The 25,008-nt window shown below is 38.3% G+C and overlaps 1 protein-coding gene across 9 annotated transcripts in view; it reads right to left on the bottom strand.

Moving 5' to 3' along the window:
• Positions 1 to 25,008, bottom strand: part of odad2 (outer dynein arm docking complex subunit 2) — a 125,928-nt gene that overhangs the window by 76,434 nt on the left and 24,486 nt on the right. For 6 of the 9 annotated variants that reach the window (XR_015092221.1, XM_086066617.1, XM_086066603.1 and 3 more), the window contains one exon: positions 13,199 to 13,256. The exons of the other annotated variants lie outside the window; for them this stretch is intronic. The gene's annotated coding sequence lies outside the window, so the exon portion shown is untranslated. The remainder of the gene's footprint in view (positions 1 to 13,198; positions 13,257 to 25,008) is intronic. 9 annotated transcript variants of the gene reach the window in all.

The following is a 25,008-nucleotide window of genomic DNA, read 5'->3' as shown; positions in this document are numbered from 1 at the left end:
CATGATGCAATTTTAGCCAAACGCTGCTAAATCAAAATTGCATGGCTGTATCTTATTTCAGGGATTGTCTTACGAAAGCTTTTTATGTCACAGAACATACAAGGTTGTTTGCATTTCAGGGTACGTTTCTATGATTCTGCCCTCTATTGCAATGTTTTTGTTGTTGGTTCAGCAGTAGATAATCTGTAAGGACTTTGGTTGTCATCCACTGTGGTAGGATGACCAGATGTTCCTAATTAAGATCCGGACAATCAATTATGCAATAAATTCTCACCAGGAACTATTTATAACACTTTTAATCACTAGACAATCTGGTGGTTGTGTTATTGTTTTAGCTAATGCTAAATGCTATCTTGGTTGACAGTTCAATAGCGCTAAACAAGACAATGTACTCACCATTATCCAACCGTTTTTGTTCGGTCCCGGTAGCTATTGAAAGCTGGTTGTACCGTTTACCTTGCGCCAGTCCCACATTGTAAAACTGGAAATTATGCGGCCAGAAAAGTTCAATTTGCTTTAGGTCTGACCGGCGACCGCAGCATTAGACACGTAGGTTTAAATTTTCCATGATTCTTAGACACGGAAGCAGGAAGTAGTTCTAGTTACGGTATGACAAAAACACGCCTGTTAGCAATTTGATGTACAGTAGTTCGATTAGTCGTATGAATCGCTATGGCAACTGTGTGATTGACATTCACATGTTTGGCTTACTGACTGGACTAACAAAGAACAGGACACCAGGACGGGACTGCTATTGAAATCTGCCAGGACTCGGGACACAAGCCTCAAAATGAGACCCCTGTTAAACCGACAGGTCTGGTCACCCTACACTCTATAGGCAAAAATAAATTCATGCTTTGATTTATGGAAAGATGCTAGTCTGCTTCCTGACAACTGTTGAGGTGCCCTTGAGCAAAAAACCAAACCTCCATCATTCTAACATTTTTCCCTGTGCTGTCCCTTCGCTTACTACACGTTGGTAGGCTTCCATCTGGTGCCTATCTACTGGAAGTATGGTTTTCATTGCTTAAGGGTCTTGTTGCCCTCACTAACATTCTTAGTCTAATGAAACACTATGTGATAATTGACTATAAATCATCTGCACTCGATATTAGTGAATGCTGAGAAGAATGTGAATTACTGTGTCAAGTGAATTTAGTAAGCCAGTCTCAAACTGAGTATAAATAATACTGAAATGCATGGAGAAAACACAGAAAGGCTAAAGAGGCAAGTGTGGCCACGTGTTAAGCAGACGGCAAACCAACCCAAACACTTACTCAGTGGGGAGGTTTGGTTGCCAGACAGATACTATCAGAAACACAGACCTTGCTACTTGAGTATTCAGGGAGCAAAAAGGGAGACTGGAAAGAATCCCAACTCTTTATAGAAATTATTAAAGAGGTTAAAAAGAGGAGAATCTATTCTACCAAGAATAGCCCTAATCAGAAGAAATGCACCCCGGTTTCATAACCAAGAAATCTATCAAAGAAAGCAGCATGAGCAAGACATGAAATCCTCTAACGAGAGCATTGCCAAGATCAATATTGCTTTATCAAGAGGGCGACCCCCACCTCAATCATCGCCTCTGTTCTTGGCATGGCAACAAAAGGGGTCTCTGCGGTACGCTTTGATTAAACTAGTCCATAGCCCCGAGGCCCGAACTTGATTTGGCCCTGTCCAAGCTGTCCCTCTGAGCCTCTTTGGACGAGGCTGCCACTGCTCCACATGCTTACATCCACTATTGAATATAATAACCCTAGGACTGGTTCTGTCTACATTTCTTCAAAGCCAATTTACATTTTACTCATTTGTAAAGGGATTTAATGTTTTTGTCTCATGTATGGATAGTATTCACTGACCTCACGGGATCGCGAGTCCGCCCTTCATGGTGGCTCAACTTTCCAGAGGACTCAGCTGTGTTTCTATTGTGTTTACACCGAATGTTCTTTTGTTATTGATGAATGTCACCCCCAGATTCCCCTAACGTTACTTGTGTAAGCAAGACTTATGTGGAAGATTTAGCTCAACACTTGGATTACAAACATTTGCCGATGTTACTGCCCGGACCGGACTACATGGCAACGTATGCTCTGAGGTAGGACGGCTCCCAAAACACGGACATTCGGCTTTTATTGGTTGCTATGGGCATTTGTCATTTGTGAATTTGTGGTGAAGAATCTCTGGGGTTTTTTTTTAAACCAAGTTAGCTAGTTCCCCAATCACGCTAGCTACTAGCGCTAGCATGTTACAACAAAAACAACAACATTGTTGATTCATCACTTATTTTCGTACACTTTAACAACAATTTCAGCTTGTGGGCTGCAGGGAAAGGAGAATAAGAGACCTTAAGGAGGGTATTTAGAGATTTCAAAACCAAACATATTGTCCACCAGATCTATTTTTAGCCATAGCTAGCCACGGCTAGCGGCTCACATATATCACGATTGCATTATGGTAAAAGCATTTTTACCATCTTACAATGACATTACCTTAATCAAAATGGTCAGAACACATTTTGGTAGACTTTGTCGGTCGGAAATCCTTTTGATTTATCTTTGCAATTCCGGACACTTCTTTGTCCGTTCCCATTCGATATTCCATGAACCCGTGAATGGTACACAATGTGGGGCAAATGACGTCATGTGAATATTAGTTATAGTAGGCCTATAAGAAAGGTTTTTTTTTTCACAATTTCATTTTAGTTGCTAGTAGATGATAGAAAGTTAGAAACCATGACACAGTAAACTACTTACCAAGTTGTGAGCTAATCTGGATCCTTTTTGTGAATCTCTTTCACATCAAGAAATTGACTTACAAAGCTTTTACTCTTTGCTACAGATCCTCGCATTTAATTGCACGATTAAATCTTGCGCTCTGTAATCTCAGTTCAACGGGGTGCTGTATTAGCAGGCAACTGACTATTGTAGGTTCAACGACACTTCTGGTCTGCAGCTGATTAATATTTCACCCAGCATGGTAGTCCGCTTACGCTGATGAATTATTCCGTTCAAACGCAAAGGGTTTAGTTCCATTTTAAAGATGGAGCTTGGATAGGCTCTAGCTTCCCATATGAACAGGATAAGCGTTCAATTTTATGGATGGCAAAAGGTTTTGTCTTTGATTTGGAAAACATCCACAAGATGGTTGAAAGTTCAATGCAACGGGTGTAACGACAACGAAAAAGTGCAGAGCTACATGTGTGCGTAGGCAGTCGTCCATTCCTCAATTTCTCCATTTGTCAGTTGCTGCTTTGCTGTCAGTTATCAACAGCATGCTGTCTGTTCTTTTATATGTATCACAGGAAACAATATACATCATGCTTGTCAGCTCGAAGAAATCTGGACTTGTAGGACTGCAACGGGTCTTGGCAAAGCAAATCTTCAACATACACCGTTTAGAGAATAGAAAGAAAAAGAAAAGAAAACGCACAATGAGACTTTTTCGCAACAACATGGGGGCAATAAAAAGATAAAAGATAGAGCCTATGCACCAAATGTACAATAGCTTCACTCTTTGAAATTTGGAGCTTTGACTGAAAAAAAAATTATGTTGTTAAAATTTCTGGTGTGAATCCGGTTGTTTTGGAAATAGGTGTTGCTCTTCTCATGTATGCACATGCGTTTACCTTTGAGGCTGCTGCTTGGACGGTCCCAAAGTACCGCATCTGCACGAGCCTCCCGAGTTCTGTGTTACATATCAAGTGTGGCCCGCCCAAGCGCACGCTGATTTGCGATTTTCCATCCACTTGTTGTCCAAAATGGAACTTTACCAGGACTATCATTTTTTGTCATTAGTCATTTCAGGCCAGACACTGCACGGAAATCAGGAGTAGGAGAAATTTGGCAGTGTTGTGATTGAAAAAATATGAAATGATAGTAGGAGTAGAGATAATACGGTGAGGTATGCAGTACAGGTTGTTGAAGTTGGAATTGTTTCCCAGTAGATAGCTAGCTGGATCCTGTGCTCGGGCAAGGTGACCGAGGAGCAAAGTGCAAAATGCAAAACTGTTGCAGGTTGGAAAAATATTGGGGAGCCTTTCCTAAATACTAGTAAAGTCTTACATGGGATGACATTATCATCTGGGTTATAACTAATCTGTGCCTTTTCCAGGCTACTAACCATTAGCAATAGCAATGGATGGATGCTAGTTTTGCTTCTAGCCATAGCAGAGAAACTCAAAAAAAAAAAAAATAAAGGTCATTCAGTACTTCAAAGCGGGTGAATTTAGTCCCTTTGTGATCATTCATCAACACAGTCGTGTCCATTTTGCTGTCTTTGCAAATGGAGTGTGAATATAAATATGCTTCCACAGGTTTGAGCAAATTATGGCAGTAGGGGTGGGAAAAATCTCATCGAAGATTTTGAGTTGGACTGGCATACATTCAATTCAATTTTTTTCCTGCTACACTGCACAAACTGAAATCTTAAGTAAGACATAATTTCTTAAATTGAACCTAAATTTGCTTATTTTGCTTTGGTACGTTATTTTTACTTAAAATGAAATTGTCCGAAAAGATCATTGTGCTTATTTTACAATACTTATTACTTAATTATCTTATTTGATTAAGCAGTCTTGGCATTGAGTGTTAACAGACAGTTTTAAAGGGACTGCAACATTAAAAATCAACTTTTTGGAGCTCTTAGCCATGTTAAAATGCTAATTCCTCACCAAAAACATGACCAAAGTTGTGTTTTCCTCCATTCGCCCTTGTATGAGAAATTCTAGGTTATTCTGCTCTCCAAGCACCAGCCCCTCCCAACCTGAGAAAACGAGCTGTTGGCACGGTTTGACGTCATTGCGTGCGTCCCCACCCCCGCACCGCCTCTGCGGACTAAACGCACGCCCTCAATGGGATAATGACAAAAGTAGCCTTTATCAATAAACATTCTGTCTAAATGAATTCAAAGCAATAAATTATTTTTCACATTTCACATGAAATGACAATTGGCGGTCCATCCATTGGACACTGGCGTATACTACAAGTAAAACATTTGCGCTGACGAATTTAAATGAATGAAAGAATCACTAAATAAAATGAAAAGTGTAGAAATGAAATAAAAATTTGATGAATACCATGCTATCGTATTTTATTGTGGGTCATTATGATGTATGTATTTTTTAAGGTGGCACTTAGTGTAAAAAGTTTAGAGAACCACTGTTCTAGATAAATGGTTGGCTTGACACATGTGGTCTTTGCACGAAGAAGAAAGACTTCTAGAAGTGAGCAAAGTGTTCAGTTTTCAGAACAGCAGAGATGGGAGTCCCAGATTCCTGGATAAGTGGAAGAACATTTTAGCCATCATGAAAACGAGTGCTATTTTGGCCTCGAAAATTGAGCTGAAACAGAGGAGACATTTGAACAGTGGACACAAGGCAGAGCTTGTCACAAAAGACAATGCTTACCAATAATTGCTATTATCCATCAAGCTCAATCAGTTCAGCCACAACAAGCCTAAACACACGATATACACTTTTAATTATTTCAACGTGGTTTACTTATCAGTGAAAAAGAAAAAAAAACAGTGAAAAGACTACTTGTGTCTGGTGCGCTTCCTTTCATAACCTCGACCACTAAGATGGCTCCAGTGAGCTATAATCTTATATAATTTATGGCAGCTAGTAATTATGACAGGGATGGGCACATTAAATGCTGCAGGGGGCCGCACTTTTTCATCAGAACTACTGGGGGACCACATAGGACCACGCACTTCCAAACTAGATGTAAAAATGTGATTTTAGATATGTACAAAATACGAGCATGTGCGAAATACATGCTCTTAACTCATTTACTCCCAGCCATTTTCACTGAAGCAACCCCCTTCGCTCCCAGCTGTTTTACAGGATTTTGACAGATTTTGCAAGTCCCACAGAATATTGTGTTCCATTGCTATAAAAACATGGAACCTACCAAAAGAAGAATCAGAGTCTCTTCTTCAAATGTGGAAAAACGTATCTTTACATCTGTTTCCAGCAATTAACATTAGAATATAGCTAAGTTTCATCATTATTCACACATCTGTTTAAAACAGTGGGTAAAAGAGCTTTTTGCAACATGGCCCTGGTTGATCTCTTATAATCTGCTGCCACCTGCTGGCCGTTTTTGTAATAACTACCATTGCTTCAAGCATTCTCTTCAGTTTAGAGGCTGCATTAAAGCCTTCTGTATGTTCTTGCATTAAAAAAAACTTTAAAAAAAAAACATATAAATATGTATTTGGGAGCATGGTAATAATTAAAATAGAACATATTTATACGTTTTTGGGAGCAAATTAGTTTTTAATACAGTATATTTATTTTTATAGAACACATTCTTCAATGTATAGTATAAATGATCCACTATCCTAAACCAACAACAAAGGCTTTGAAGCAAACAAAATAACCCCCCCCCCCCCACCCAATTGTTATATGGTTAACTTGCATACAAATTGACATTCAAAGACGGCACATAACCTTGAAGAAAAAAACAAAACTCATTTTGTGCATTTTTTTTCCAAAAATTTACTAACTCAAAAATTAATATAAATGAGGTAATATGTTTGTCCTCCAGTATAAGAATTACTGAAAGCGCATCTAATCCATGTCTGCCATCTAGCGTGTGATTGGTAAAATTACAACGTGAAAAAATTTACACTCGACCCCTGCATATCCGCAGATTTTGCCAGCTTTCTCCAGGATATTTTCCCCGTTTCTCTGCATTCTTCGCGGAAAACATATTTTCAATTATTATCAGCATTCTTGAAGATTTTTTTTGTGTATCTGTAAAAACTAAATTTTTTAGATTCATCAAGTGGCCCTCGATTTCATAGTTACTATATCAGTTGTTCTGTCTTCTGTCTGCAAGGTTACCCCCAGTGCTGTATAGGCCTGGCGGCCCACCAGGCTGTCACACACCCCTTGCCCCCCCCCCCCCCCTGTCAATGAATAGTAATCTTCTAACTTGTAACTTCCCCAATTGAGAAATGACAAATCGATCGTCGCCGAATTTTGTTCCCTTCCCGTCCCTAATCATCTTTTTGCTTTACACAAAAAAATTATTATCCGTTGGTGCCAACCCATAATAGCAACTGCAATAAAACTAGACTCCAGGTTAGCAGGGATTTAGCTACATAAGTGGTCTACTGCAGGATGGATTATTGGTAGGACGGTCCAAATCACACAGGTCCATTCATCCAATTTTCTACTGCTGATCCTGCTCAGGGTTATGGGTAAGTTGTTCCGTTGCCACATATGTCAAGGTTGCAACCTTATGACCATTCCTCCCTGTTATTCTCATCATCCAAAAAGTATGCTAATATTTTAGCAACCGAAAAACAAAAGTCTCTCATTCGTGATGACATGCTCTTTTAACTGACCTTCTCCATTATTACGTTCATCAGAGGACTACAGGAGGAGAATGTAAAAAAAAAGCACTTATGAGAGCAAAGGAGCCTCTGGTTTGTGCCACTTTGCCACTGCCATTAGCATGTCATCCTAGTTGTTTTCACAACCTATTCAACACCTAATGGTTTTCCTCCTAGATAATGGTTTCCTCAAGGTCTTCTGATTGGTGTGGAGATGGAAACGAGCAAAGACATCAGGAAAAGACAGTGGTGAGGTTTGCAGACGTTTGTGTGCCTAATAGAATAATTGGCCCAACTTGAGAGGTTGCAGCGGTGGAGGAATCATTGGAACGGGTCAACCTGAGGCGAAGGTACTGACAGAGCCTCGTATCAGGATTACATATAACCCCACCGTGTGAGTTGAAGCAGATACATGTAATCCAGTGCCCACCTGTGCATGTATATGGTTTCGATGAAGACAGAAGACATGAAATTGACAGACAATCACACGTTGACGTCTCAGTTGGTTTGCTTTTTGCCAACATACCCAGTAGTACAGTTGGTATTCGTATCGTTTCCCCTGGGCTCTCCGGTGGCAGGTAAACTAAATAACAGATACGGAATTGAACCCAGATTGTGTAATGACAATGGGCTGTCAGCACAAAAGCGAGAGACGTGCTCTGCATGCGAATCAAGAACGCTCACACATGGTGTGAAGACGCACATTGTGTTCGTCGCATATGGCTTGTATCAAATGTTGAAACGCCGATGCCGTTTAAGAACACCACTTTGACAACTTTTATTGCACGTGGCTATGGTGATTATAGAGCTACACATTTAGAATACAAACAAGAACAGCTTGGGTCATGAACCCAGTTGTCTGGAAAGCGAGCGGGCCATTTTATTACCGCACTTTACGTCTTTTTTCACCAAAAAGAATAACAAACTTTGTTATCAGTGGACACATTTACCAACTTATTTTCTTTTTGACACCTCACAACTCTCTACAAGGAGCTCTTTAAAGCTCATTTAAACTTGTGATTTACATCTGACTTAATGCATTACAACAAGTCGGGAGGACATCCCGGCAAGCCAAAAGAAGGAGAGGGCTGGGAATTTATGAAGGGAGGGAAGATTATGTTGATCACAATCTGGCAAGAAGCAGGCTGACTCAGAATAGATACGGTAGCCAAATGTCTGCTATGAAAAAAAGAAATGAAAAGAAACCAAAAAGCAGCGTGTGTATGAATTTTGAGTTAATTTAACATTCCTTTAATGCCACAAATGTTTTTAACGTACGATAAATGACTGCCCCTTACTTGGAACTGAGTGAAATCAAGTCACAACGCAGCAGACACATCTACATCAAAATTTAGCAGTAATAAATTTAACAATAATGCGTATATTTGTGGAGACTGGGGTCAAATTGTATGTTACAATTTTAAAAATGTGCAGAATTTCACAAGGTACTTGATGTTTAAGATTAGATAGCTCTTAATATGAGATTTTAAAAAATGCACTGAGCTGTCACCTACATCTTACAAATGCAATTACGCCATCTAGGGGCAGAAAATTAACCTCAATACAAATCCATATCACACTCGTTTTTTGTTTTTTTTACAGTACAGTACATTTTTTTTAATTTTAACTCAATTTTACGAATTGTGAAATTACTGCATCAATGACTAAAAGATGCGGCCATATTTATATTAATATTAATATATTAATTTCCCTTTTTATATTAAGAAGGGCATGAAACTTTTATTGTACTTTTTTTTTTAAAATATATATACAATATAAACACAGAAAGATCAGTTCAGTTCAAGCTGTAACTGGCATCAGGCCTTTTTCAAGTTATTTCTTTGAGACCATATGTTTGTCAAATAATCAACAGTATCTCACACATTATAAATACCTGCATTTTTAAAACGTCAATCCTCTGACATGTCCAAGTAGTCTAACCTACACCACCACATCATTTTCATGACGCTCAGCCTCTCTTGGAGGGCTGACAAATGCTTTGAAAGAACTGAGAAGCAGCAGGGGTGCAACTTTGACTTTCTGAACTTGCCATCAACGTCCCCTGTGGCGCTCTGTTGAGCGTCTAGCTGTACATAAATACTAATGAGAGGTTTTTTGCTTTGTTAAACAAATGTATGTACTCCTTTCTTAATTTCCCTCATGGGATTAATAAAGTACTGTGAAAAACTGGCAACCAGTTCAAGGTGTACCCCGCCTCTCAGCTGCCAGTAAGCCTGTGACCGTAGTGAGGATAAGAACTACAGAGAATGGATGTGCGGGGCTACCTATTTAATCTAGGATGAAGTCATCAGATCATTTTAAACTTTATAAGCGAACGATGCGATTTATAGATTCACCCAGATAAGCTTTTCCAAGGTATACGCCAAGCTTCAACACAATCTAAAGTTGGTGCAAATGGCGTCTTTCAGAACCTCAAAAAAACTGGATGATTACCGTTACTATGCCCTGATGAATTGGCCTTGCTATGCTAGCAATTAGCAATGAGACGCCACTTAAACATCAAGTAGCTTGAATCTAAAATTTACATGTAAAAGAAGAACCAAAATATATACTGAAAGATTCAGGCGCTGCAGTTCCAAGATACAAGAACAGAAAAAGTCTTCAAAAATCAAATGCACAGAAACCCTCAGTCCAAAGGAGGCGAGAATAGTTTATCTTGGACTGTGGAGGGCTGTCTAGTTGTGGTCAGCTAGTCAAAGAATCAATTCCATATGCAGCTGATGCTCGCTGCTTTATTCTTGCGCTGCTTATATATATTTGCCTCCAAGTGGTAATATTGGTCGGGTTTTTAACACAAATGCTTAATTTTTATTTAATTCCTTTATATGTGCAGGAAACTGAAAACATTTGGGTTTGACATCAAAATAGGAATATGAGAAAATAGATCAGTCTGATTGTTTTGTCTAGCAGAAAAAAAATGCATACTTCATAGGGTTTAAGTCTGGAGGCTGGATGTGGCCAGTAAAAAAAAAACTTCCACTTCACAAAATGGACCCTAGAGAATGAAGGACCAAAACTGCCAAAATTTAAAATAAATTAATGAATAAAAGTGAAATACAAAAAATAAAAATAAATTGAATTAAAAACAATAATATATATATATATATATATCACGATATAAAAAAATAAAAGTAAAAATAAATACCAAAATAGAAAACAAGATTAAAAAATTACAATATATATAAAAATAAATGTCGAAATAAATACAAAAATAAATATATAAATAGAATTAAACAGAGCGTCTGCAGCATGAAATAAATAAATGTGAGAGCATTTATTGGTTATATATTTATTTTTGTATTTATTACGACATTTATTTTTACATTTATTTTTATTTTTTGAATCTCATCTTTATTTTTGTATTTACTTTTTTTTATTTAGGAATATATATATTAGTATTTAATTTTTGAATTCTATTTTTTATATCCATTTTTATTTGAACTTTTATTGATTTATTTAGTCATTTATTTATTTTTAATTTGGGCAGTTTTGGTCCTCCATTGGGCCCTCCATGTGTAAAGAGAACAGAGGCTGAATCGGATCACTTGTTGATTTCAAATTTAATGTTTTCCATCTACAGGATTATCCCAAAACGTTTGGAGGCAGGTGTGTGTAACAACGGGGATTGTGTGTCATCTCGGTCGGCTCATCACACATTTTAGTGTTTGGCGCTTCCTATGTGGCCTTACTCGAAAAGAACAGCAGAACAGAAATATCCTTGTACAGTATCGTCTTACCTCATCCACTGCCACAACTGAAGCCACTCTATGACTCCAAACCCACAAGCAAAATTAAGCATGGCGCTCCATTCGGCTTGTGGCGCATAACGACCACTCACAACATCACCCTCTGAACTCTGCTGAACACTGTGGCATTTGACAAACATGTTCCTCCCTGTAAATTGAGAGCGACAAGGGAAAACAAACGCAAGCGGCGGAGGCAAAGAAGCCGACGTGTTTTGACATGATGTCACTTAACAGCAAACGTGTAACGGCGACAATAAACTCGTGCCGACTGCTGTGTTGACCACTATGTATAGAGGTATAAATACAAGTGTAGTGGAAACACATGTTGGCATTCTTCACACCAGATGTCGACCATGGAAAAACCAAATACAAAGTGGTTATGGGCCTCCTGGACATTAAAATACAATTATGTCCAATCATATCTGGTGTTGGGAGTGTGTCATTTCATCTTACCTCACTGTGATGGCATAGCAACCTCCCGCCCATCGTTCATTAAATCCCTCCAAAAATAGATATGTATTTTGTGGTCCTTGTATACTCAGTCAACAGCAGTGATTCTTAAAACTGGGTTTGATTTAATCAGTCTTGGGTTCGGCAAAGGTCAAGACACACCTGACTCATATGATTCATGATGATGCGTCCCACTTGGCCATCATTGGCTGCATTTGGTGCGCTCAGTAGTGGACTTGTGAGTGCTGTGATGGTACGTCGTGTGATTATTATAATCCCTTCATACTAGGGCCGGGTATCAATTTTAATTTCCTCAATTGATTCGATTTCGATTCACAAGAGTTCAGTTAGATTCGATTTCCATGTTTTTAGCCCCCCGATTCGATTCACTTCAGTTCAATCCAATATTGATTAATTAAGGAACAACAATTATTTTAAAATATCAAGCACATGATAAATAAATTAAAAACTCCACAAACATTAAATACCAAATTAAAATTTGTGGAGGCAGTACCTGTTTAAATGATTTATTTATTAATGAAAGTATTCAATAATTGTAAATATAAATTAAAAACATTCTTAATTGTCAAAGTGCAATAAGTCAGGTCTTTCCATAAATGTAAGAAAATGCTTTGAAGAGAAAATTTCAAGAAAACAGTAAGATACAAAAACATTTGGCCTTTAAATCGATTCATGGTTTTATGAATTGATATCACGTTCGAAAAGGAAAATCGATTCGTTATTCATTATTAGATTTTTTTAAACCCAGCCCTACTTATAACTAACTATGTCAGCTAAAAAAGAAAGTAGTTGGACGAATATGTGAAATATGAATTCACATGTATAACGCAACGTTTTCATTCAATCTGCTCTCGCTGGGTTCCAGCTTGCGAACATCATACGACCAAATACAGAAAACAGGTTAGCTGTTTAATAGGGTTAATATAGTTCTGGAATTTTCATTTTAGTTATTTTTTATTACGTTTTGAGTTTTGTTTTTTAAATTTAGTTTGTTTTAATTAGTTTCCAGGGTGGTTCTGTTAGTTTTTATTAATTTTAGTCATTTAAAAAGTGCTTAGTTTTAGGTTAGTTTTAGTTAGTTTCAGTTTCAGTTTTAGTTCCCTTTTTTAAGTGTGTATTACTTGTGCACGATATCTATTAAACACCCTGGTAAAATGAAAAAAGTAACATATTTCTTACCTAGCATTGCATTTCGGCTAGGTTAAATGAAAAAGCAGGCGAACCGAGTCATTGGAGCCAAAAGTCAAGCACGAAAAAATTGCCGCCTGGGAGCGACGTCTTCTGAAGGTGTTTTTCTATTGGTTGCTGCTAGATGACATCACTTCTGTGTGACACACTTTCAAACGTCCTTATTCAGGTTAATATCGAAATAAGTCTACTTAAAATCACATTTAAAATCATCACCAAGGCTCATGTATTTAATTAATTATGAAAGACTAAAACAACTTCTTTTTTTGTTGTTGCTACAATTATAGTTAGTTTTGTAAGTTAGTTTTCATTTTTTAAAGTATTTTAGTTTTTATTTTATTTCATTAACAAAATAGTTTTTTAAATTTTTGTTTTAGTTTTTTCGTTAGTTTTCGTTTACTAAAATACTCTTGGCTATGATTGGTCCTTACCTGAGCCTTGAGCAACTGTGATGACATTTTCAGTCAGCGAATGGCAAAATGGCCGCCCCTAAGATGGACAAAAACGGGTGGATTTAGCTGTTTAATTCATATTCACCAAACACAATATTACTCAGAATGCTGTCTTTAGACTAGTGGGGGTGCATACAACATATTATTGTAAAGAAAAAATTGGGGTTGACTGTTATAATCATTAATCAGTATTTTTAAATACTTGCTTTAAAGAATCAGCAGATCACCAGATGAAAATATTGTTCCTAAAGGTGAAATAATGGAAGAAAGAAAACAGGTGATGCAATGCACAAAAATCCAGTTGCCAACGAAAGGAACTGTTGCATGCATTTCCACCTGCTTGATTGAATGAGTTCTGATTGCGACTAATAAAAGTAAATCACCTCCCCTTCACTTCTCTCATACCTGGACTCCCACTCACACTGAAGCGGGCTCTGGTTTCCCCTTTTTATTTCCTTAACCCTGGACTTGACCTTCTGCTAGTAATTAACAAGTATACTGAGAAAAAGGAAAATTGTGGGTCATTATTATGATAATTACAGTGAGCCAGAGGGATTCCAGGAGAGGCTGCCAGGTAATGTAATGCAGACGTCCTTGCGACAGAGCAGCTTACGTTCATTCGTCTTCTGCCACCCCCTTTCTACTCCTCCCCCTCTCCTTTAAAGCTTAATGTTAAAACAAACTATTACCCAGCTGCTATGAAAACCCACTTAGGAAGCCACTTCAACCTTCAGAAGTGTTGGTGAATACAAGTGTGTAAATCTGTTAGTAATGTCTGACCAAGGTGTGTCTATTTCTTTCCATACTGTTCCCATGAATCATCATGTAAAGTGAGCCGAGTCATCCTCTGCTTGCTAAAAGCGTGACTGAGCCAGACACACAGTCCAGCGTGCAAAGAGGCTGTTGTGTCACGGAGAGAGCTCTATCTCTGTTGAGAGATTGTTTAGTGTTTTCCTTGTACTTATCCTGAGAAATGAAAACAGCACTTTCACGTGTCACTTTTCATTTCCAAAGTGGGCGAGGAAGCAGGGCTGCTGAGGAGCACCGGCCCAGCGGGAAACAATGCCCACATTCAGCTACGCAGCCTCGGGTTCTCCTTGCGCTGAGCGGAAAAGAGCAGAGGTGTGCGTCTGTCTGCCTTGATGATTGCATATGATGGGAGGAAGACATTTGGAAGTTTAGGACCTGGGAAATTCCTTAGATGTGCCTATAAATGTAGTTACATGTTTTCATATTTACAAATACAGTCCAATTTGAGTATTAGTTGGGAAAAAAAGATGATGCTTAATTTGGGGTCATCATATACAGATTTTGAAATGACAACACACTACAGGTGCTCTGTCATAAACTACCACAGTGAACCTATCCCAGCTGACTTTGAGTGGGCTACACCCTGGATTAATCTCCAGCCACACTCAAATTCACATCTATAGACAATTTAGGGTCTTCACCTTACTTACTTACTATATGGCGGACGGGCTAACCCCTTGACCTTCGGCCCCATTAATACATTAAAATTGTATTGTTATGACTGTGTTTTTGTTGGATCATGAGATCATTGAACTGTTATGGTCTTGTATTATGTTGCCCCTTATGATGATGAGGTATTTGTCTTATTTTGTGTCGTCATTTTAAGTTTTGTAGTTGCTATACAGTTGCTATGTCACTTATGATTATAATGTTTGATGATGATGTATTAATTAGCCACTCTTAGTCTGTTTAATCTTATGCAAATGTCCCTTATGATGATGAGAATGTTGTCAGTTGCTAGGCTATTAGTCACTCTTAGTTTGTCGAGTCACTGTTGGTTTGTATACAGTTGCTATGTCCCTAGTGATGATAATGTTTGATGATGATGTAATAGCCGCTCTTAGTTTGTCTAGCCTTATTCAAATGTCCCTTGTGATGAGGATGTTGTCAGTTGCTATGCTATTATACACTCTTTGTCTTGTCATTCTTAGTTAATATACAGTTGCTATGTTGCTAGTGATGATCATGTTTGATGATGATGTATTAGCCACTCTTAGTTTGTCTAGCCTTATTCAAATGTCCCTTAAAATGAGAGTTGTCAGTTGCTATGCTATTAGTCACTCTTAATTTGTCTAGTCACTCTTAGTTACCAGACAGTTGCTATGTCCCTTATGATGATGTATTAGCTATTCTTAGTTTGTCTAGCCTTATTCAAATGTCCCTTGTGATGAGAATTTGAGCCAGGAAAAACCCTGTCGATTATCTAGTCACTCTTATTTTATCATATAGGCCTTTATTCTGTCACATATAATAGTCTTACCTCAATTTAATAGATTTAGAGACAACTTTTTGAGAACGATAGTAATCGATCTTTGTCTAAGCTAAAACACGTGACCAGGTCTCGAATGGCCAACGCATCACACAAAGAACACAATAAAATACAACATGGCTACTTTCAAAGGAACGGTCCAACCAGGCCTTTTGCCATTGCTAAAATTGAGATCAGAACGGCAGCGGGTAGTCTGGTTGTTTACATGAGGGTGAGATTAGGAGCCGACAGTGCTGTCACAGGTAAATACGGTAGCTTGTCTGCATGTTATACTTTAGTGCCAATGATGTACATCCTTGTCAAACATAACATAAACAACATCAATCTATAATGATCATCAATATTCCTGTCAGTTCACGGCATTGGCAGGCATCAGAATAAGGAATGTAAATAAGTATTGCAGTTGAATCTTGTTTCCAAACGAGAGATACAAGCATAAAGGTAATAAGTACGAAAAACAACGTAGCACAGCGCACCCACGGCGTTCTCTGTTTTCAAGTATGTTGCTCCATCTTCTTCTACAATGTTCCCATTTCACCAAGGTCTAATCCATCAAGCAAAAGATGTATTGCTTTGAAAGCAAGAGTTGATCTATAAAACACAAACATGTGTGCTGTCTGCTTTAATCTCATTAGGAGCTCTCTGGTTGTGTCATTACGTTCCTCCCTTGCTTTCCACACTCTGATGTAAACAGGCAACATAGTCATAGTATATATCTGGCACAGTCAAATATCATGTCGTGTAATTCAATTCATCCAAACAGGACAGTCTGCAACCTGTAAGTGTTTGCATGTAAAGACTTCCAGGCAAATGGAATCAGAGAAGCAGTGATTCAACTGCCCTAATTGTGTCAGAAAGGAAGCCTGCTTGCCACAGATGAGAAAAGCATGGCATGTCAAATTGCCAATAGTTCATTCCGATGACTGCCGTTCATGGAAAAACTACTGTAAGTTCATCACAAAACCGTATCGATCAAAAGACTTTCCTGTCTCTTCACAATTATCAACTCCCTCATTAAGAAAATCCACAGACATCAATCATCCTCTTGGAGCTTTTACAATAATAATGCTGGCTATGTCATCTGTGACTGCTATAGCTCTGAACTGATGTTATTTGTAGGTCTATAATGGGAAATCCAGCCCATCCATTGGTATCCAGCGGCTGGCGTGTCTGGATGTTTGGGCCCAGAAGCTGTGATGACTGAACGTAGCTGAAGCCAGGCAGGCCATTGCGTACAATGGCATCAACCTTGCATTCGAATTTCACAGTGACACACAATCAACTTTACGTGCATTGATCCTCTATTACATTAATGAAGGCGGAGGTCTATAACCACTAAACATCGAGTCCAAACTGACCAAATCTATTCGTATCCTTTGAATAGCATGGTATCAGAGCGGTGTGGTTTACATGTCACAAGTGCAAGAATTGACAATATTTCTTCATTAAAAGACCATCAAAAAACATGACTGACTGACTTTCCAGTACTTGATGAAAAGAATGTTTTCACTTCACAAAAAGACAGCGAGACACACACATATAGACCTCTTTGTCTGGAACATACGAATCAATGTAGACAAAAATATAGTTTCTGGAATGCCAGGACTGACTATTTTTGTGAAAATGCAAAAGAGGAATGTGACGAATTTTCACAATGTGGAAAATAAGTCACAGTTTTTGCAGGTTTACTCAAACACCAAATCTTTACAGATGCTGACCGACAAAGTCGGTTCATAAGATTTCACAATAATACTGTAAGTTAGAGGCCCAACTTTCAAGATTTTGAAGGTGCAATTTTTCCTTTGTTTTTAGGATATAAGAAAGTTTCAGATATACCACCACTTGAGTTAATGGAAAAAGGAAAGCACCATGTCCTGATGCACTTTCAGACATACTGTATATCGAATGGTACAAACACACAAAAACAAAATTAGAACACCAAAGCAGGCCAAAACTCACGTCCAGACGCCCACACAAAAACTAACCAGCCATGTTACCAACGTCACTCACAAAGCCACAGACCAACACTACAACTGTTTCAGCTTGTCCCAACCCACAGTAAATACACGTTATACAAGAATCCTTATACAATACGCACAATTTTTCCTTCATTAAAGTCATGTAACAAAAAAATGGTGTATCTTTTTTTTTCAATGGTGAATATTGATTTGAAAGATCTGTAGATTGAGTCATGGGAGGCATTACTGTCAACTTGAAAAATCAAAATGTCCATGATAACAGTTTGTGTGTTGTCTAATCATCTGCAGCGAGCAATGCCCTCACAAAAATACAGCCTTTGGCTTAATACATGTACTAATGCAAGAATGTACACTAATAGCACGTGTCCCAAAAATTGAACAAGCACGGTGAGGGAAAATAGCAAAACCAGATGAAAAAAGCCGAGTGGGCGCGCAAAAGAGATTGCGTGCTACGAGGAGGACATTCTAAGATGAACTGAGTGGGAGAATTCCAACAGTGATGAGAGCACAGACCAACCAAGTCACATTGACCACGTCAACACCTGACGTAGAAAACAAATGTGAAAACAGCATGGCACATGCAGCAGGCATCGAAAAAATCTGCTATTAACATCGACGTCACCGGCTTTGAGAGCAACCAAATGAGAGGAACAGAGCCAGCCACAGTAGACTTGTCAGCCTATAATGTTCTCACATCATACCAGTGGTCAAGCGGAGACTCTGTGGGCACTGGCTTTTACTTACAAACATATATTTCAGGACATAAAGTACATTTGAAAACAAGATTCTCTTGAGTTAGATTTTTATGATGATTAGAATCAAGAAGATTAATGTTGGCTTTCTCTTTAACTTTAACACTTTTGACAACGCAACTCTTGGTTGTGGTTTCAAAACATCGAGGCCCAGTTCCAGCTCAGAGGAATAACACAGGATGTTACGAAATACTTTCATGTGATGGCAGCATTGGATGCCTTAACATTCACTTCCAGCTATTTCACTGAAGCAACCCCCTTCGCCCCCGGCTGTTTTACTGGACTTTGACTGATTTTGCAAGGCCCATAGAATATTGTGTTCTATTGCTATAAAAAACATGGAACCTACCAAAAGAAAGATAAGAGTCTCTTCTTTCATCAGGAAAAAAAAATCTGTTTACGTTTCACGGCAATTAGCATTAGAATATAGCTACGTTTCATCAATATTCACATTTCTGGTGAAAACACTGACAAAAAGGGCTTGTTGCAACATGGCCCTGGCTGATCTCTTATACTCTGCTGCCACCTACCTGCTGGCCGTTTTTTGTAATAACTACCATTGCTTTAAGCCACCTGTATAATCTTGAATAAAAAAAAACAACGTGTCAATAGGTTTTTGGGAGTGAAGGACAATGTATTAAAAAACGTGTTTACACGTTTTTGGGTTTGAATGAGTTCATGAGAGCCAGCGCGATGGCGCTGCTGGAGGCTCCACCAGCTATTGGCAAGTTGGATGCTCTCAAGTCATTCCATCGACCTCAGCAACGGCAAACCATCCGACTTGATGGAAAGGATGCTGGCTGATGCTTGCTTGATGTGAGTTCTGCCACATTTTGTCTCAGGTCTGAAACGATCCTTATAACTGCCCCAAAATCGTATTAAAAGTAACATTTTGACAAAAAGACAAAGCCAAGTTAGTGGTTACCAAACCCAACTATTATTCCCAACTGCAAGAGTAGCAGTAGAGAGAAGAGTGCAAAACAATGTGCCATGAAGTCATGGTCTTAAAAATTAGACCAATTAATCACAGCTACTGAACACAACCAAACTTCACTAATTAAGGTTAAGTCAACCGTGATTTGCCACAGTAGAATATTTGAATCAGATGGTGAGGGAAATCAAGTTTAAAGAAGTGACTAATGAAAACCATGACGTTTAACCAATTAGATAGATACACTATCTGTTTTTCTGAAGAAAACTCAATTGTTGAACTTATCTGTACTGTAATGAGACTTGCAATGACAAATTGTCACCATAAAAATTGCACATTAAAATACAATCAATGTGTGTTGCAGGTGTTCTCAGGAGTCAAATCAATCTGTGAAAATAAAAGTGTAGTACATGGGCGGGTACAAATCACATGGTGGTTTCATGCTATGATAGCAAACAGACTCTGAAGAGGCCTGGGTCAAGAAGTGCCCACAACAGGGTATGTGAAGGGCAGCAAGAATTCCTCTAAGCCACATTACGGCATTCAGCAACATGTCGGAGGAAGGAACTTGAAATGGTTTAGGTGTGTACTACTTTCCCCAGGGTGTGGTGAGAAGAGTGCACCGGCCTGGAGCCAAGATGGTGGTCAGGGTGAAAAACCACAAAGTGAAAATAGAGGCAACTGGGACCAAGACATGTCCGGCACAGATGAAAGATGGGCAGGGCCTCAGCACACAACAAAGTGCAGTGATGAAAGATAGGCTTCCTTGACAGGCCATGGACTTGACTGGTGCAGTATTTACCTCGGCCGCAAGAAATTAAGATTTACACAAACAAAAAAGGAAACACTGGGAATGTTGGCCAAAGAGGTAAAGTGAAGGTAAACATGCCTCAGAAGATGACATCAGACAAAGAATTCATGAATTCATGAAATGGACGATGTCAGCTGACAATAATGATAATGAAAATGTAGCCTTGTGACCAAAGCCTGAGACAAAGTGTTTGATGATGACGGCTAAGATATCTCAAGATTGCCGTTTTTAAAGACATGTTACAATGAAAGCGCAACAGGGACCAGGATAGAAAAGGAAGTCATTTGCAGACACTAAGCCTAGACTGTCTGAAAATACTCATGGCCAAGTTCAGTGTGTCTGGTTTGGGTGTGCTTACAACTTCAAGGTTGTGGGCTGGGTTTACACCGGCTAGAGCCTCAAAAGCACGTATGGTATTGGCTCCACTTCTAGAAAGGATACCACTATAATGGCAGATTATCAGATATACAGGTTTAGTGTCCAAAAACAAGTTTTCAAGTCAGTGATAAAAATAACTAGAGCAGTGTGTTTCTAAACCTTGAGTGCGCTCAGTAGTCGAGTTTTGACTGTTGTGATGGTATGTCGAGTGATTTCTTTATTATTGTTGAATGTTTTTAAAACCGATTAATCTATCGATTATGCAATCAGTTAACTAATTTGCTCCCAAAAAACTATTAATACGTTCTATTTTAAATTGACCAGTGTCCCAAAAATGTATTTCTACATTTGTTGTGTTTTTTTTATGCTAGAGCATGCAGAAGCCTTTCATGCAGCCTCTGAACTGAAGAGAACGGTTGAAGCAATGGCAGTTATTACGAAAACGGCCAGCAGGTGGCAGCATTGTATAAGAGATCAACCAGGGCCATTTTGCAAATAGCTGTTTTCCCTACAGAATTAAACTGATTTGTGAATAATGAAGAAACTTAGCTATATTATAATGCTAATTGTTGCAAAACGGAAACAGATAGAAATATACTTTTTTCCCCTGATGAAAGAAGAGACTCTAATCTTTCTTTTGGTATGTTCCATGTTTTTATAGCAACAGAACACAATATTCTGTGGGCCTTGCAAAATCTGTCAAAACCCAGTAAAACAGCCGGGAGTGAAGGAGGTTGTTCAGTGAAAATGGCTGGGAGTAAATGAGTTAATCAACTAATCGGATTCATTTAAATTTTGCATTAAAGTGTATTACAAAAGCATTTTTTTCCCTGATTATTTTTTATTAACCAGTGATTGGTGTTGATTCCGTACTTCGTATTTGTATAGTGATTAAAAAAAAAAGGGGAGATTGATGGATGTTGTACTATGTTAATGTTTGGTCATTGTTTTCAAAGTAAAAACATTTTGCAAATGTCTAATTTTGATTAAACATATAAGATAGTCTTCTTTCATGAAGGACTACACAAATAAGTGAACAATTACTTTTGATATGCTTAAATCAGAAGATTTGGACAATTATAGATTAAAAAAATGGCTCCAAACAATTATTCTATTATTAAAATAGTTGTTGATTAATTTGATAAATCGATTACTTGTTGATTAAACAATTAATTTTGACAGCTATATTGTAAACCCTTCACACTATGTCGAGCAAAAAAAGAAAATGGATGGACAAATATGTGCAATATGAATTCACGTGTATAACTGAACGTATGGTGTTCCACAGGGTTCAATTCTGGGGCCTCTGCTGTTTTTATTGTATCTGTATATGTGAAGGCTACTCTCCCTGTGCATTTTGTTCACCAGCAAAACCTACCTATGTCTTGAATTTGAAAGAAAAAAAATGTCATTTTATTTTTTAATGGTTCACTACCGCCAAAAAGGTTAAGAACCACTCAACTAGACTGTGGAGTGAAGTGGAGCATTTTATCAAGAAATGGTAGGAATTCGCTATGTACACTTTGAATGCTGTGCATGACAAATGCCATTAAAAATAGATCTTGAAAATGACTTTGATAAATAAAACATATGAGTCACTCAAGAGGGCGACCAGCCTCCATCCTGGGGCACCACTTACAAGGGATTGGAAGAGTACTTTGTGGAAGGAACCTTTTCCAATACTAATGCTTTCCAGGGCAAGCTGGAGATCAGAGAAAAGATGTTCTGCACTGTTTGTTGGCATGCTCAGTGTAATGAAGTTCTCAGACACCTCAAATATTTCACAAGTTAACAAGTAGACATGGAAAAAACGAGATGGGGCGCAGACAAGAATGATGCCATTGAGACATTCATTTTTCAAACTATTTAACGACTCTGTGGCCTGACCAAGATGCATCTGGACGCGTGGGGCTTTTTCCGTGGTTAAAAAGGAGAGGGGAGCGGGCTTGGGGGGGGGGGGGGGGGAGAAAGTGAAAAACCATCTTCCACTTCATGTGCCAGACAAAAAAAGGGAGAAAAAGAAAGGAACAACAGAAAGATAGGGCGAGAAAAGGGAGTAGTGTGCGTTTCATGACACGAGAGCACGCTGTAGTAGATCGCTCAAAGATGTTAACTGGGAGCAGATGAGAGCAGGCAACTGAAGCGCTAAAGATGAGAAGCAAGAAAGCCCCACCAAGACACGCTCACACATACACAATGAAATGTTTGAACATTGCATCATACGTTATCAGTTACATTTCTCACCAAAAGCTTACATTTCGCAATTACTGCGAGGAATAGGCGTACGTGGATGAGGAACCCAAATGCGGGGAAACACGTCAGGGAGACGGGAATGAAGGGCAATGTGAGGAACTATATTGAAACATACAGAGGCAGGTGAGTAGACAAGGACTGGATGGGGCGTGACGCCATGACTGGACTGGACGAAAGCAGGCTGGTGGCCATGACCGGACTTTACAATAATTAAGCTAGATGGATCATCAAAAATGGCCACTTCTAAATACATTTTCATGACCTTCACACATTTTTGAGACATTTGCCTTTTTACTATTAATTAAGCAAAGTGCACAAAGTGGTAAGCGCACATCAAATTTCCAGCTCAGAAGCTACTATACAAAAATTTATAAGATTTAGCCCTCATTTAAACTCTTTTTAATTTTTTTTTAAAGAAAAGTTGTTCAAAATTATCGCTTCACAAAAATATTATAAAAACATTCAGCATACTAAAACAATTATTTTTCAAGTACATAAACAAAAGTGTTCAAGCAATCTAATACAAAAACAAAACTTTCTCCCCTTCATTTCATAAAAATAGAAAAATATAATAAATTTTTGTAAACAATTAAATAATCCCCAAAGCCTTTAAGTATGGCAATGTGTTGCCTGTTTGGCAAAACCACAGCAGTGTAAAGGCTACAGCAGCGAAACTGAAACTTCAGCATCATCGCGCTAATATCGATTCCATATTGATATTATGGATATTTTTGATACCGTTCTTTTCCGGGAATAAAGTTTCAAAATGACATTGAGACATAATTCAGATTCTCTAATTAATATTATGTTGTCATATCAATCTCGTGAAAAATCAAATTCCAAATTTTCATACTCGCAAATTGTATTGCGTTATTTTCATCTAAATCCAAACATCGTTTTTTTTTTCCCACTTAGATACAATAACATACGTGACCGTATGCACTTGGCTGTCATCTCCAAGGGCAGCACTTTGAGTTTCAAGGTACAGTACAATAAGCTTTTTTTTTCGGGGGGTTGTCATTTTCCTATCACGCTATTCTTTTTTTAACATTGGAAACTACAATTATTTGCAGGCGACAAGATAAAAATACGATTCCAAACAATGGAAAGTTTGTAATTTCCACTAGTTATGTATTCATGTTTACTGCCTCAGATAAAAGCAAAAATGAAAATAGGTCAAAACTACACTAAAATGGTTCATATGATGGTAAAGTAATATCAGCCATTTTCATTATTGATGACCCATTTATTTTTCTACAAATGTACAAATGCTTCCGCAGTGAAGAATTATTGGGCTGCAGTCTAGGAGCACACATTCCGATTTCAACCTTTCCTCCCCTGCCCTGCCACTTACTGCTTCCACTGAAACCACTGAACATTATCCATCAGGCCTAACTTCCTGACCTGTGAGGGTCCTCTCATCGATGGCACTTCCTTAAATTTGACATTGCTCCACCATAGCCATGCCTAACAACCAGTAACTGAGCCACAGCTAATTCCTTGCGCAAATGTTCGCGGAAGTAGCATTCACAGCTGTATGCTAATAGATAGCACATGGTTGCTGACCATTGACATGACGGCACAGCAACGCAGGTACAGGTTACTGATGCACGGTGAGGTTTCTGGCTGGTAATGTAATGACGTTACAGTCAAATTGACAAATGTATGGGCCAAATAAGTTGTCATACTCTTTTTTACATAAAAGTGGAAAAAACGTTAAACTAATAGAAGTACGGCTGCATATTTTAGTCATCGATACAGTATTTTCATAATAATTCATAAAATTGAGTTAAATTTAAAAATATTTTTTATTTTAATTCAACCTTTATTTAACCAGGTAAAATGTTTGAGAACTAATTCTCATTTACAGACATGACCAGGAAAATATGTGCTATGTGATATTGATTTGTGTTGAAGTAATTTTTCTGCCACTAGATGGCATAATTGCATTTGTACGACATTGGTAACTGCTCAGTGCATTTTTATTTTCGTATTAAGAGCTATCCAATCTTTAAAATGAAATAACTTGTGAAATTCTGAACATTTTTAAAATTGTAAAATACAATTTGACCCTAGTCTCCACAAATATATGCATTATTATTAAATGTATTTATTTATTATAGTACAGGCTCTCCAAGTAAGCGGTGGTCATTAATCACGCGTTAAAAAAATCTGGGGCGGGGGCGACGGCTAGCTCAGTGTTTTGAGCACCCGCACCATGGGTAGACGCTCGTCCTCGAGGCAAGAGACCCCGGTTTCATTCTTGGACTGTGCGGTCCTTTCCTGCAGGTCGCTCTCCCCCATTTTCTGTCAATTCTTCAGCTGCCCTATCAATTAAAAGGCTAAAAGCAAAATGAACGCACAAATTTTGACTCCGCTAACTTTT

Source organism: Leptonotus elevatus, chromosome 21 (assembly GCF_054856555.1).
Source record: "Leptonotus elevatus isolate MCC_2025b chromosome 21, RoL_Lele_1.0, whole genome shotgun sequence".
Lineage (NCBI taxonomy): Eukaryota > Metazoa > Chordata > Actinopteri > Syngnathiformes > Syngnathidae > Leptonotus > Leptonotus elevatus.
This window is presented reverse-complemented; position numbering and strand designations above follow the sequence as displayed.